Consider the following 13,950-nt stretch of genomic DNA (forward strand, 5'->3'; position numbering starts at 1 on the left):
ATTGTTCCACAGCCCTTGCAAACGTACTCTTTGAATCGGCATGAATGGAAACGATCACCCTCGCAGCACCAACAAGGAGTTAATGGCCTTGCATTCATCACCCTTGATGGTGGACTCTGAGACATCTGCGGATGTGCAGCTGCAGGCATGTGTGACCGATTCGAAAACAACATCACTTTGTTCACAGTACTTGTAGCAGCACTTGTGTGCTGAGAGATTTGCTTCATATTGTCACTGGTGGCAATGAACGCCTGGGCTATCGCTATGGCCTTACTTAAGGTTGGGGTCTCTACAGTCAAAAGTTTGTGAAGTATGGTTTCGTGGCCAAGTACGAAAAAGTCTCTGAGCATGTGTTCTAAATGTCCTTCAAATTCTCAAGGTCCTGCAAGGCGTCTTAACTCGACGACATTACTCGCCACTTCCTGGCCTTCAGACTTTTTGTAGGTGTAGAACCGGTACCTCGCCATCAGAACGCTTTCCTTCGGGTTCAAATGCTCTCGGACCAATGTGCACAAATCATTGTACGATATCTCCATGGATTTCACTGGAGTGAGCAGATTCTTCATGAGACCATGTGTTGGTGCCCTACAGACGGTGAGGAGGATCGCCGTTCGTTTGGCAGCGCTCTCTTCCCCATCTAGCTCATTGGCCACAAAGTATTGGTCGAGTCGCTCCACAAAAGTTTCCCAATCATCTCCCTCCGAGAATTTCTCCAGGATGCCCGCTGTTCTCTGCATCTTTGGGTTCGCTATCTGTATCTCATTGCCAGTTGTTGTGTATGGAGAAAGAGTCAGACTGAACACTGTGAGTTCAAAGTAAAGTGTGACCGTAGTCTTTTATTGCAGGTCTCCAGAGTGCCTCTCCAACCTGTGCTCCCAAGGGATTATGGGATCTCTTGGGACTCCCAGGGATGAGCCCTCTGGTGGCTGTACAGAGTAAATACAAGTTTACATATATAACACTAACACTTTGGAGTTTAGAGAATGCACAGCGCTATCACTCTGGAGTTCAGGAAAGCACAGCGCTAACACTCGAGTTTAGAGAATGCACAGTGATACCACTCTGGAGTTTAGAGAACTGGTGTGCTTTCCTGAACCCAGAGTGTTGGCCCGCGGATGCTCGGTGATGTCATCGGGTGGCCCAGAGCTAAGTATGTGATCCTGGTCTAGCGGGTGAAGAGGGTGTGCGTGATCCCGGCTCCTGTTCCACCACCCCCCGCTATCCCGATGCTTGCCCCACCCAAAATCCTGTTCTCACCCCCTGGCTACTGCTCATCCCCACCTAGCCCCCAATCCCACTCTGGCTCCTTCCTGTTCCCCCTCCGGATTCTGTTTCCTGTCTCCCCCACCCCCAGCACCTGCACACCGCCCCCCGCCCCCTTCACCCCAAATTATGTTACCTTCCCCTCAACTCCTACTCCCCCTGCCCGACTGTGCTGGTAATAATTATCAGCAGAGAGGCCTCAGCATGTAGAAAACATAGAAACATAGGGACAAGGAAGCAGTGAGCAAAGTCCGGGGCACAGAGGGACCAGGTGGAGAGGGCCCAGGGCGGTACGTATACACGGTTTATGTTCCAGTGAAGTTACAGCAGCAGAGTGGGACATGTGATTGGACTCTTTAAATATGCGAATCAGGGACCTGTAACGTACAGAGGAGCCCAATCACCATTTTAGGACAGTACTGGGCTTTACGTGCCCCCCACTCCCAACCTTCCTCCTTTCAACCCAGAGGCCGGCTGGCCTGCCCCAGAGCCTCCATAGCCCGCCTGCCCTGTACTGACGAGACCCCAAGCCAGCCTGCAGGCAAACCCAAGGACAGTTCATAAGATCCTGGGCACTTTGTCTATAAATGAAGTAGCATCATGATCCAGTGAGGAATTGCATGGTGTGAGGGGCAGGATCTGTCTCTAATGTCAGGGTTGTGTGTGCGTGTGAGAGTGTATTTTGAGTGTGTGTGTCAGTGGGTGAAGGTGTGTATGTGTGTGAAGGTGTGTAAGGGTGATGATGTGCCTGTACATTTGGAGATGTAACTCTCACTCACACAGCAGCAGCACCTGCACCATTTGAAGTTCGACCAATGGCACAGCAGGATATCTATTTATTTACAATTCATAAAACTACAAATTTACAAGTCATGTTGAAAGAAAGATCAGTTTGCTGCTCAGAAGAGGTGGAGGATGATCGGGGCCCTGCGCGATTAGGTTTCATTCTGATGGCGACAGCAGCAGTTCATTACGCAGCTGTTCCACCAGGTGAGCCTCGGGACGGGTCAGCCATGTTCTGACTGCTGGAGAAGTAAAGTTTAAAAGGCCACTGCATGTTCTCAAAGAGGTTTGTGGATGAAGGATTCTCAATCCATGACATAGGAATTGATCTTGTCAGGGAAATCTTGAATCAACTGCCATGAAAGATCTCTTAGGAGGTCTTGTTGGGGCTCCCCTAGATAGTTCTCAATTAATGAGGAAGCCTTGACAGATTCAATAAGGGGGTCATCCAGTTGTGTTGAACTACTGGTGACTTCCTCGGTCAGTAGAAGGATCTTGAACCTTTGATTCCACACTTGGTCAAGTTCCCTAACAAGCTGAACGCTTCAGCCACACGTTATGACACTCGGCCTCGGAAAATGGTTGTTTGCTGGTGAGGATTTTGTCTACAAAGGGTTGGATGGTGCTTGCTCGTAACTTAATTATATTCTTTGAGAAGCATAACAGCACCTCAAATGTTAACATCTCCTTAAGCATTGTGCCCATCACTTCATGAGACCAGTAATAGGCTCCAATTGTCATGGGCAACTAGATGTGCATTGAGCAAACACCTTAGCAATCTGCTCGTCAGAGTGAGCTGCAAGTGTGAAACCAGCGGTGATTTTAATACCTCTCCAAAGCAGGAAGCCGAGGTGATTGCCTGATAGCCCTGGACTAAGTATCTGAGCTGCCAGCTGTTCCACCATGCCAGGCTAACATTTTTCACCATTGCTCTGGCCAGCAGGACCACCCACTTGTTGAATTTGCGGAGGTTCATCATCTGGTCCCAGCCTCCACAGTTCAACATGTATGAAACTACTGCTTTATTATCTGTTTGAGCAAGCAGGTCCTTTAGTGTCCTCACATGTTTCACAGAGAGATCTCTACTACCAGATGTTTGAAATACATTTGAGAATTTTCCCTGGTACGGTGCCATCAAGAGTAAAACTATTGAGCAGAGAAAGATTAGAAACATAGAAATTTACAGCGCAGAAGGAGGCCATTTCGGCCCATCGTGTCCGCGCCAGCTGACGTAGAGCCGCACGGCCCTTGGTCAGCAGCTCTAAAGGTTATAAACCTATGAACAATGGCGGAAAGGCAAAGAGCAACCAGTCTGCCACACACAACTACAACACCCCATATACTAAAAACATCTACACTCCACCCCAACCAGAGACATGTGACCTCCTGGGAGAGGCAAAAACCAGATAAAAAACCCAGGCCAATTTAGGAAGAAAGAAATCGAGGAAAATTCCTCTCTGACCCCATCCAGGCGATCGGAACTAGTCCAGGAGATCACCCTGGCCGTATTCTGTTCCCTGCAGTACTTACCATTATATCTGTGCCGTCCAACAAAAGGTTATCCAGTCTAATCCCAATTACCAGCTCCATGTCCGTAACCCTGCAGGTTACTGCACTTTAAGTGCCCATCCAACTATCTCTTAAAAGTGGTGAGGGTTTCTGCATCCACCACTCTTCCAGGCAGCGAGTTCCAGATCCCCACAACCCTCTGCGTAAAGAAGCCCCACCTCAAATCTCCTCTAAACCTTCCACCAACCACCTTAAAACTATGCCCCCTCATAATAGCCCCCTCCACCAATGGAAATAGACCCTTACTATCCACTATGTCCAGACCCCTCAATATTTTGTACACCTCGCTGAGGTCTCCTCTCAACCTCCTCTGTTCCAATGAGAACAAACCCAGCCTATCCAATCTGTCCTCATAACTAAGGTTCTCCATTCCAGGCAGCATCCTAGTAAATCTCTGCACCCTCTTTAGTGCAATCACGTCTTTCCTATAATACGGCGACCAGAACTGCACACAGTACTCCAGCTGTGGCCTAACCAAAGTATTATACAATTTAAGCATAACCTCCCTGCTCTTATATTCTATGCCTCAGCCAATAAAGGTAAGCATTCCGTATGCCTTCTTAAGCACCTTATCCACCTGGCCTGCAACTTTCAGGGATCCGAGGACAAGCACTCCAAGGTCCCTTTGTTTATCTACACTATTAAGTGGCCTATTGCTTAATATGTATATCATTTCCTTATTAGCCCTCCCAAAATGCATCACCTCACACTTCTCTGAATTAAATTCCATTTGCCATTGCTCTATCTCCCTGATTGATATCCTCCTGCAGCCCATGACTTTCCTCTTCATTATCAACCACACAGCCAATTTTAGTGTTGTCTGCAAACTTCTTAATCATACTCCCTATATTCAAATCTAAATCGATATATACCCCAACAAGCAAGGGACCCAGTACTGAGCCCTGCGAAACCCCACTTGAAACATCCTTCCAGTCACAAAAGCATCCATCAATCATTACCCTTTGCTTCGTACCTCCAAGCCAATTTTGGATCCAACTTGCCAATTTGTCCTGGATCCCATGGGCTTTAACCTTCATGACCAGTCTACCACACGGGACCTTATCAAAAGCCTTGCTAAAGTCCATATATACTACATCGTACGCACTACCCTCATTGACCCTCTTGGTTACATCCTCAAAAAATTCAATCAGGTTAGTCAAACACAATCTTACCTTAACAAATCCGTGCTGACTGTCCCGAATTAATCCTTGTCTATCCAAATGCAGATTTATCCTGTCTTTCAGAATTTTTTCCAATAATTTTCCCACCACTGAGGCTAGGCTGACAGGCCTGTAATTACTCGGTCTATCCATTTTTCTCTTCTTAAACAAGGGTACTGCATTAGCAGTCTTCCAATCCTCCAGCACCATGCCTATATCCAAAGAGGACTGAAAAATGATGGTCATGGCCTCTGCTATTTCCTCTTTTACTTTGCTCAACAGCCTGGGATTCATTTTATCCGGGCCTGGGGAATTATCGACTTTCAAAGCTGCTAAACCCCTTAATACTTCCTCTCTCACTATATTTATTTCATCCAAAATATCACAGTCCTCCTCTATAGCAGTATCTGCATTACCTCTTTCCTTTGTGAAAACAGATGCAAAGTATTCATTAAGAACCTTACCAACATCTTCTGCCTCCACACAAAGATTACCCTGATGGTCTCTAATACGTCCTACCCTTTCTTTAGTTACCTTCTTACTCTTAATATATTTATTGAACATCTTAGGGTTTTCTTTAATTTTATTGGCCAAGAGTTGCTCGTGCTCTCTCTTAGCATTCCTAATATCCTTTTTAATTTTGCCTCTTAACTTTCTATTAAGAAAGCAAATGGCATGTTGGCCTTCATAGCGAGGGGATTTGAGTACAGGGGCAGGGAGGTGTTACTACAGTTGTACAGGGCCTTGGTGAGGCCACACCTGGAGTATTATGTACAGTTTTGGTCTCCTAACTTGAGGAAGGACATTCTTGCTATTGAGGGAGTGCAGCGAAGGTTCACCAGACTGATTCCCGGGATGGCAGGACTGACATATCAAGAAAAACTGGATCAACTGGGCTTGTATTCACTGGAGTTCAGAAGAATGAGAGGGGATCTCATAGAAACGTTTAAAATTCTGATGGGTTTAGACAGGTTAGGTGCAGGAAGAATGTTCCCAATGTTGGGTAAGTCCAGAACCAGGGGTCACAGTCTAAGGATGAGGGGTAAGCCATTTAGGACTGAGATGAGGAGAAACTTCTTCACCCAGAGAGTGGTGAACCTGTGGAATTCTCTACCACAGAAAGTTGTTGAGGCCAATTCACTAAATATATTCAAAAAGGAGTTAGATGTAGTCCTTACTACTAGGAGGATCAAGGGGTATGGCGAGAAAGCAGGAATGGGGTACTGAAGTTGTATGTTCAGCCATGAACTCATTGAATGGCGGTGCAGGCTCGAAGGGACGAATGGCCTACTCCTGCACCTATTTTCTATGTTTCTATGTTTCTATATTCCTCTAAAGATTATAAAATATTTAGCCATTGATACGTGACATAAGCGTCCCTTTTTTTCTTAATCCTCCCCTGTAAGTCCCTAGACATCCAGGGGACTCTAGAATTATTTTTCCCAGTCTTTTTCTTTAAGGGCACATGTTTGGCCTGAACCTTCCGGTTCTCCTCCTTGAATGCCTCCCACTGTTCTGACACTGATTTACCCACAAATAGCTGTTTCCAGTCCACTATGGCCAAATCACTCCTTAACTTAGCAAAATTAGCTTTTCCCCAATTTGGAATTTTTATTCCGGACCTATTCTTGTCCTTATCCATAACCAACTTGAATCTGACTGAATTATGGTCACTGGCACCCAAATGCTCCCCCTTCAACCCCTTCAACCCCTTCAACCTGCCCAGCTTCATTCCCCAAAACTAAATCCAAGACCGCCCTCTCTCGTGTTGGGCTTGCTACATACTGACTAAAAAAGTTCTCTTGAATGCATTTCAAGAATTCCGCACCCTCTATACCCTTCACACTAAATTTGTCCTAATCAATATTTGGATAGTTCAAATCCCATACTATTACTACCTATGGTTTTTAGACCACAGCAATTTGCCTACATATTTGCTCCTCTATATCCCTCCCACGATTTGGAGGTCTATAATACAGTCCCAACAGTGTGATCGCCCCTTTTTTATTTTTCAATTCGACCCATATGACCTCAGTTGATGATCCCTCTAACATATCATCTCTCCTCACTGCTGTAATATTTTCTTTAATCAGTACCACAACCCCCCACCTCCCCCCCCCCCCACCCCCTTTTACCCACCTCTCTATCTTGTCTAAAAATCCTGTAGCCAGGAATATTGACCTGCCCCTCTTTCAGCCAAGGTTCTGTAATGGCTATAATGTCATACTCCCAAGTGTCTACCTGTGCTCTTGGCTCACCCACCTTATTCGCTATACTCCTTGCATTAAAGTATATACCATTCAGCACAGGAAGACCACCTTGCTTACTACATACTGTTTCCTCTGTCTTACAGATTCGCTTTCTAGACTCTTGCTATCCAACTTCTGCTTTACTTCCTTTTTGAATTCGTTCTCAGGTTCCCATCACCCTGCCAAGCTAGTTTAAATTCTCCCCAACAGCACTAGCAAAACTCCCCACGAGGATATTGGTTCAGTTGCTGTTGAAGTGCAACCCGTCCGATTTGTACAGGTCCAATCTCCTCCAGAAGCGGTCCCAATGCCTCAAGAATTTAAAGCCCTCCCTCCTACACCAATTTTCCAGCCACGTGTTCATCCTCTCTATCCTTCTATTCTTATGCTCATTAGCATGTGGCACCGGTAGTTACCCGGAGATTACTACCTTTGAGATCCTACCCTTTAATTTTCTTCCTAGCTCCATAAATTCTTCCTGTTGGACCTCATCCCTCATTTTACCTATGTCATTGGTCCCGATATGGACCACGACCTCTAGCTGTTTACCCTCCCCCCCCCCCCCCACCCCAGGATGCCCTGCGTCCGCTCTGTGACATCCTTGACCCTGGCACCAGGGAGGCACAAAACCATTCGGGAGTCACGTCTACGCCCGCAGAAACACCTGTCTGTTCCCCTAACTATAGAATCCCCTATCACTACGGCTTTTTTGTTCTTCATCCCTCCTCCCTGTGCAGCTGAGGCACCGGTGCTGCCTTGGAATTGCCTCTGGCTGCACTCCCCAGAGGCACCATCGTCCTTACCGATACTCAGAATTGAATATTGGTTTGAAAGCAAGATGGACTCACGGGTGGACTCCTGCACTACCTGCCTAGCACACTTACTACGTCTGGTGGTCACCCACTTCCCCTCCACCTGCACGCCTTTAAGCTGCGGGGTAACCACCTCCTGAAACGTGCTATCCACATCGTTCTCAATATAAGAGTTGAAATGAATGAACAGGGATAAAAACAGAAAATGCTGACAACCTCAGCAGGTAAGGTAGCATCTGTGGAGAAAAACAAAGTTAATGTTTCAGGTTGTGACCCTTCGTCAATGAGCAGAGTACTGAATAATTGCTGGATAATGTATTCACTGCCTTTACCAGCTCTGGGTTAGTTATTATCTGGCACAGCCCACAGACAAGAAGAACAATAACTTGTATTTATATCGCACCTTTAACGTAGTAAAACGTCACAAGGCACTGCGCAGGAGCGTTATTAAACAAAATTTGACACAGCCACATGAGATATTAGGGACCAAAAGCTTTGCCAAACAGATAGGTTTTAAGGAGCATCATAAAGGAGGAAAAAGGCAGAGGGGTTTGGGGAGGGAATTTCAGACCTTGGGGCCCAAGAAGCTGAAGGCACGGTGATCAATGGTTGAACGATTAAAATCAGGGATGCTCAAGAGGCCAGAATTTGACGAGCGTAGATATTTCGGAGGGTCATGGGGCTGGAGGAAAATTACAGAGGTGGAAATAGGCAGTCTTAGTTATGGCATGAATATGTGGACGGAAGCTCATTTCAGGGTCAAATATGACTCCAAGGTAGCAAACAGTCTGGTTCAGCCTCAGACCGATGATAAGGAGAGGCAGCTGGATAATGGTGGAGAGGCATTGGAGGACCCTGTCAAAGCTGCAGACACGTGGAGCAGGACGTGGAGGGATAGTTTAACTTTGTCAAATAGGATGTCATTTGTGACTTTGATAATAGCTGTTTTGGTACTGTGGTGGGGCAGTAACCTGATTTGAAGGGATTCAAACATTGAGTTCTGGGAGAGATGGGTATGGATTTGGGAGGCAACAACACGCTCAAGGACTTTGGAGAGGAAATCAATGTTGGAGATGGGGCGGTAGTTTGCAAGGACGGAAGGGTCAAAAGTTGTTTTTTTTGAGGAGTGGGTGATAACAGCAGATTTAAAGGAGGAGAGTGAACGTTTAACAATGTCCAGTAATATGGAAGCCAGAAAAGGAAGTTGGGTCATCAGCAGTTTAGTTGCAAAAGGGTGGAGGGAGCAGGAAGTGGGTCACATGGACAAGGTGAGCTCAGAGAGGGCATGAGGGGAGATCGGAGAGAAACTGATGCGAGTTCAGGGCTGCAGAGGGGGGGGCCTTAAGGGAAGTTTGGCCAGGTGGGCTAGGGGAAGGAAGGGAATTGGCAGAGGCAGCTGATCAGATGGTCTCAATCTTCATGACAAAGAAATCCATGAGCTCTTCGCACTTGTTATTGGAGGTGAGATGGGGAGAGGGGTTTAAGAAGACGGTTTGCAGTAGAGAAAAGAAGCTGGGGGCTACTGTATTCCAGAATGATCCTGGAAGTGTGAGCAGTTTTGGCAGATGAGAGCAGGACCCGATAGTGCTTTATGTGGTGCAGACAGATCTGGCTAAGCCAGTGGTCCACCATATCCGCTCTAGTCTGTGTCCCTTGGCATTAAGGGAATTGGAGATGAGGGCCGTACCAGGGGGAATGGCTAGAGTGAGAGAGAGTTATGGTTTTAATAGGGACTTGGGCATCAAAAGTGATGGCAAGAGTGTGGTTGAGCAGATCGGTAGCTGCAGATATGTTGCGGTGAATGGACGGCTGGACAGTTGCGATTTTGAAAGTGCAGTTGTAAGTGAGTTGGGAGAGAGTTTTTCCAGGGACGTACACAGAAGGAAGTAGGGTTGGGAGGCCGAAGGGGGATGTGGGTAGAGAGGAATACAAGGAAGTGTCAGAAATGGTCTTATCTATGATTGACACGGTGGGAGTAGCGAGGCCACGTGAGATGACAAGGTCCAGGGCATGGCCGTGAATATGGATAGAGGAGTTTACATGGAGGGCGAGATTAAGGGAGGATAGGAGGGCCGGGATGAATTGAGATGGAGGTTGAAATCACCGAGGATGAGAAGTCGCTTAGTACAGAGATTGCTAGGATTGCTGTGGTGCTGCCCCAGGGGAGGGGCAGTGGGTCATTGGAGCCTTGCTGCAGCCACTGGGCCAACACTTCATAGGAGCACTAGAGTTGGCAACGGCACAGTAACGAGAATATATAGTTAATAGTAAATAGTTGATATTTTTGTTAATATTTGTTGACAAATTTTTGTAAAATTTATTAATTCAGTTTGGATTCTTTTGTGATGTGTCTCATTTCAGCTTTGTGCTGTGATATCGCCTGTGACAGGGATGGAATGATGGGGATGTGATGAGCAATGGGGATCTGAGGTTCAATTAATTCAAATCGCAGTCTGATGAGATGGTCACGGACTGCCCTTCCGGAAGGCCAATTAAGTGGCTCCTTCTACCCTCGCTCCTGTTCCTCCTCCTCATCTTCCTCATCGTCCTCCTCCCTGGTGGCAAGCACTGGGCCCTTATGATGGCCAAGTTGTGGAGCATGCAGCAGACCACCATGAAATGGGTCACCCGCTCCGCCGAGTACTGGAGGGCTCCTGAGCGGTCAAGGCAGCGGAACCGTTGCTTCAGGTGGACGAAGGTCTGCTCGATGATGCTTCTGGTGGCAGCATGGATCTCATTATATGAATGCTGAGCAGGAGTGTTGGGGTTGCGGAGGGGAATCAGGAGCTGGGTGAAGAGCGGATAGCCCTTGTCTCCAACCAGCCAGCCATGAGCTTGATGTGGTGGCTGGAAGAGGGCTGGCACACCAGTCTGGTGCAGGATGAAGGCATCGTGGCTGCTGTTAGCATAGCAGACATTGACATTGAGGATTAGCTGCCTATGGTCACACGCTATCTGCACATTAAGTGAGTTGTAGCCTTTGCGATTACGGAAGATCTCAGGATTGTTATGCGGTGCCCGCAAAGCCACATGGGTACAGTCAATGGCACCCTGCACCATGGAGAATCCCGCTATCCTAGCAAAGCCACATGCACGCTTTTGCTGCTTCTGGTGATGAGGAAGGAAACGTAGTCCCTTCTCCTACTCTAGCTATCCTCTGTGTCCTCCTGGATGCAGCGATGGACGGTGAACTGCGAGATGTTAGCTATGTCTCCTCTTGCAGACTGCCATTGAGAGAGCCGTGGTCGCCCTGATCTGAGGCTGGAGGTCTGGCTGGAGGAGGTGGCAGAGTTCTGTGACCACCTCTTTGGTGAAGTGGAGCCTCCTAATACACTACTCCTCGCTTAATTGGAGGTAGGAAATGTGCTCTCGGAATACTCTTGGAGAGTAAGGCCTCCTGTTGAGAGCCCTGATGGCTCTCCTCCTTCCTTTGGCCATATGTTTCAGTCTTTCATGCTGTCTCATCTCCCTCCACCGTAGATCCTCGCGGGCGAGATCATCAGCTGGTACAGCACCCCTAGGTGTAGCAGTTTGATTTTTTTCAGGATAAATATAGCTACTTTTGAGTTTCCACAACACTCTTGATATTAAATAACGTTGAAAATACGTAGTGAGACTGTTGCATTATGTGAAAGTGACAGGAAAGCACTGAAACTCCACTAATCTAAAGCTGGGACTCATTACTGATGATCCCTTTAAATAAAGTCCCTGGAGCAAGCATCTTGTTGCATCACACCAACTCTCCCTGTCACTGCTTCCTCCAGGCATTAAGGTAAGTGGCAACAATCAATCAATTTTGCAGATCGGACAGCACACTCACTGACATCACGAACCAATTGGCATTGAGGCTCCCGGTGATAATTGGCACTAACGGGAGGCACTAAGGTACCAAATTTCCCCCCTAAATCTGTTGGAGTTAGCAAACTCCTCCAGAAATACCTCGGGTATCATCAAAGTGTGCCATGTCACAGAAACCAATGGCAAGGGCTGTTCCTCTCTCTCCACTCTCACTGTGCTGCATTCTCAGCAGCATTTGCCGAAGCTCATCCTTTATGTTCTTAGGGTAGGTCTGGCGGAGAACTGTCCCAAGAGATTTATAGAGAAAGAACTTCTCTTGTGGGGAAAGATGGTTGGTGTCGATCTATTTTCATATTTCTTCAGTGAGCTGACATTTCCATTCTTCATAATCAAAGGTATGCAGAGCTATGTGGAAGACCACCAATAATTTGTCTTCCCATTCCCTTGTAAAGAACGAACTGCAATTGAAACCTTAGCATGTCAAGTATCTTCGAGAACTGATCTCGAAGTTCACAGTGTCATCTTTTAAGAGTGGTTTGCATGAGCACAGCGGCTGCACTGGAACAGCTGGGTGTTGGTTGGACAGTCCTTTGAAGACCATGAAGAGCAAGTTTCCCAGCTGGTCATGGGACAACCACTTGGAAATGACCTCTGTGATCTGAGAGCTAGATTGAAAGAGAACTGATGTGTCAAACTTAACTAACTCTTCTCTGACAATTTTCAGTACCTCTAACTGTTCCATTTGCTAATCCAAGTTGGTGTCTTCATACAATAACTGGATGGGTAGGATTATGTACATAGTGTCCAGGGCCAACTATTGAACGGGAAGGTATGGGTCTGTGCAGCGCGACACCAGTGTCCCAATCAGAGACCCCGTGTTATTTCCAGGCACTACCTTACTAACATTGAGCTTCCCCAAGTAAACTTTCAGAAGCTTTAAGGGCGTGTCCATGGCTCTCTCTCATTCATTGTCTGTTGTTGAAATAATCCATTCTTTGACATGGCCTCAAGTCCTTCAGGGGACAAGTCCTGAAGTAGTATTTGCTTCAGAAGCTTTTGCGGGGAATTCGTGATTTGTGTTGCCGTCTCTTTTGTGTTACCATTTATGTCTTTGTCATTGTCCAGTTCTGAGGAAGCCACAGTGACTACCTGACAGCCTTGAACAGTAAGGATCTGAGCTGCCAACTGTTCGACAATGCCAGTCAGGCTAATGCAAGCAATTTTCACCATTGCTAATGCCAACAGGAGACCCCCTTGTCAAATTTGCGGAGGTTCATCATCTGGTCCCATCCACCAGTGTTCACCATGTAAGTAGCAACTGCTTTAATATTTGTCCGAGCTAGCAGGTCCTTTATTGTCCTCATACAGATCTCTACTACCAGATGTTTGAAACTCGGCTGAGAATTCTCTCTGGTTTGATTTACTATCAGGAGGAAGACCATTGAGCAGAGAAACATGAACACAAGAGTTAAAATGAATGAGCAGGGTGCTAAGTTACTGCAGGAATAATATGTTCATTGTCTTTACTGACTCTGGCTTAGTTAACATCTGTAGCAGCCCATAGACAGCAGCCAGAGGTTCAAGGATCGAATACTATGTCGTGTTCTCACTGAGGTTCTGCTTATCACAAATGATAACGTTTTTCAGAGTGACCAGCGGCTCTCCCATTGCCCCATATTCTGTCTCCTCGGTCACTGATTATTTTTTATTTATATAGCGCCTTTAACGCAGTAAAATGTCTCAAGGCGCTACACAGCAGTGTGACAAGACAAAACAGATACATTTGATACTGAGCCACAAAAGAAGAAATTAAGGCAGATGACTAAATGCTTGGTTAAAGAGATAGATTTAAGGAGCGTCTTAATGGAGGAAAGAGAGGTAGAGAGTTGGAGAGGTTTAGGCAGGGAGTTCCAGAGCTTAGGGCCCAAACAGCTGAAGGCACGGCCACCAATGGTTGAGCAGTTATAATGAGGGTGTTCAAGAGGGCAGAATTTGAGGAATGCAGACAGCTTGTGGGGTTGTGAGGCTGAAAAAGATTACAGAAATAGAGAAGGGCAAGGCCATACAGTGATTTGTAAACAAGGATGAGAATTTTGAAATCGAGGCGTTGTTTAACCGGGAGCTAATATAGGTCAGAAAGCACAGGAGTGATGGGTGTTCATGACTTGGTGTGTCACTGACATACTTGTCCAAAGGGATGGGATGGAGTAGGTGAGGAGCCAGGACACATATCTTGCTGTGTTGTGTGAGGCCAGAATGGCGATGCTACGCAGAATCGAAAGTTTCATCGCATAAAGTACTAACTGCAATTCAAAC

The sequence above is a fragment of the Pristiophorus japonicus genome, chromosome 4 (assembly GCF_044704955.1).
Source record: "Pristiophorus japonicus isolate sPriJap1 chromosome 4, sPriJap1.hap1, whole genome shotgun sequence".
Taxonomy (NCBI): domain Eukaryota; kingdom Metazoa; phylum Chordata; class Chondrichthyes; family Pristiophoridae; genus Pristiophorus; species Pristiophorus japonicus.